Below are 2,232 nucleotides of genomic sequence, written 5' to 3' on the forward strand. Positions count from 1 at the left end.
TTATAAATTTTGGACATTGCCTTTGTGCTGGAAAAGCAGTGTAGGCGGGGTTAACCAGCTGGTAGAGCCTGGGCAGGTGGTCTAAGCCTGGGATTGGTTGAAGGCTCATCTCCTCAGGCTCCTTTATCCACTCCTTTTTTTCCTCAGGGACTATTAACATTTTCTAGAATCTGAGTTTCTGTCTTAGATGTTCACTTTAAAAAAATTATAAGGGAACAATTATTTTTTTCCTGCTTATAGAAGTTACTTATGTCTGTGTAGGGTTGTCACAGCAGGGTGAACTCCCACCCCCATGCGATCCTGGGAAAGATGCAGCCTTGGTTTTGGTGGGGTGATTGTCAGAGGCTGCAGCACTAGAACACAGGGGGTGGGTGGTATGAGGCAGTGGCATGAGGTGTGGGGCTGGCGCCGGGGGGGGGGGGATGTAGGTGCTACCCCTGGCCCTGCCACTCCTGCTGGAGTTCCTTGCCTTGCTCTGTCCATGCTGAAGTCTTCGCCTGAACCCCCCCCCCTTCCCCGCCCCCAGGACGCTCCCGCAGATACTGGCCTCTTTATGCCTAGCAGTAGTGAGGCTGGAAGATGGCCTGGATACTCAAGATGGACGAGGTGATCGAGTCCAGGTTGGTGCACAACTTCAATGCCAGCCTCTCTGGCATTGGGCAGGAGCTAGACACTAGCGCCTACAGCATGAGTTATGTCTTGGCTTGCCCATCTTCAAGCGGGAAGATTCCAGCCTTGCTATGGAAGGTGAACCTATCCCCCCTCTTCCTTTTCAGTATGTGATGTGTGTGCTGCAGTGTCTCCAGTAGTAAAACTGCATGATGAAATGCTAACTTACCTGAACCAAGGTCAGTCTTATGAAATACGGATGCTGGAAAATCAGAAATGGGAGATATGCCTGAGATCATTGGAAATTTGGTAAAGAGTATCTTAAAGGTTATATTCCATGATAGACAGTATACAGAGCATCAACAACTTGAAAGTTAAAAGTGGAATTGCCCAGGAGAAAGACTTCTTGATTTAGAAATTCCAGTGTCTGTGGGAATAATTGACACAAGGACAAATCCAAGCCAGTTAAATGCAGTTGAATTTCTGTGGGACCCTGTGAAACACACATCTGCTTTCATTCAGGTGCACTGCATCAGCACAGAATTTACTGCATGGAAGCAGGGAGGTGAAAAGGGAGTGTCTTTTAGCATCCAGGTAGACAGCTTTAAGCAGAATGAAAATGGAGAACACATAAATCATCTACACTCAGCTAGCTGCCAAATCAAACTTTTTAAGCCTAAAAGTGCAGACTCGAAACAAAAAAATGACTGAGAGAAGATGGAGAAGAGAACTCACGAAAAGGAAAAGTATCCTATCCATGGCCAGATACTCCCACATGCTATGTGCTAGATACCCCCAGGCTATGTGAACAATAGCCCCTCTACAATGCCCCCTTTACCTCCCCACAGAGGAGCACTTGCAGTGTCCCTGACAGTAATTCTTCCCCAAATCATCAGGGAGGTGGAGTTTCACAGACTTCTAGTGAACAACTTCAGCCTTCAGACACGACCCAGGAAACAGCAGCGGCTGCTCAAAAACAGATTCTCTTCCTACACAAGACTGTTTTCCAATTTTTCAGTTGCTGACTTATTAAAACTGACAAAAAAAGATTTAGTCCAAATTTGTGGTACAACGGATGGAATTCAGCTCTATAATTCACTGAAGTCAAGGTCGGTTAGGCCACGCTTAACCATCTATGTCTGCCAGGAGCAGCTGGGTAGCAGCAGGTTGCAGGCAGTGGAGCTGAGAATGGCTGTAGGACACCCTCCGTTTATCATTCAATCTACTTGGAAGAAATGGTTGCCCTAGAAGTTGCTCGAAAACTTGCGTTGCTGTTTAATATTCCTTTCTACCAAAATAACCAGGTTTACAGGCAGGGTCCTACTGGTATTCACATTTTTCTTAGAGACCAGTTGGTTTAGAACTTTTAGGATGAGATTTTTTTTTTCTATTCTCCACAGTAAAAGTTGAAAATAGTGGTGGTATCCACATAATTTTGAGGTGATTGATGTCTTATGTAGTCTGAACTATATTTAGTTCCAAATAAAGTCACACTTAAAAGTGTGTGAATACTGAATCCAAGAAGTCTTGGGATTAGAAACTACTGTATGAAATATTTCATATTGGAAACACAAGATGACCTTTCTAATGAGCTGTATGAGAGGTGAATCGCCTCACTGTCAC

At 44.8% G+C, this 2,232-nt stretch overlaps 1 pseudogene across 1 annotated transcript; it reads left to right on the forward strand.

The window, feature by feature from the left end:
- The first annotated feature begins 579 nt into the window (after positions 1-579).
- LOC308511794 (upstream-binding protein 1-like) lies at positions 580-1,970 on the forward strand (annotated as a pseudogene). The gene is made up of 3 exons: positions 580-1,131; positions 1,285-1,386; positions 1,425-1,970. The product of its transcript is annotated as an upstream-binding protein 1-like (transcript).
- Positions 1,971-2,232: the final 262 nt, after the last annotated feature.

The sequence above is a fragment of the Myotis nattereri genome (genome assembly GCF_964212035.1).
Source record: "Myotis nattereri genome assembly, chromosome: X".
In the NCBI taxonomy this organism is placed as follows: domain Eukaryota; kingdom Metazoa; phylum Chordata; class Mammalia; order Chiroptera; family Vespertilionidae; genus Myotis; species Myotis nattereri.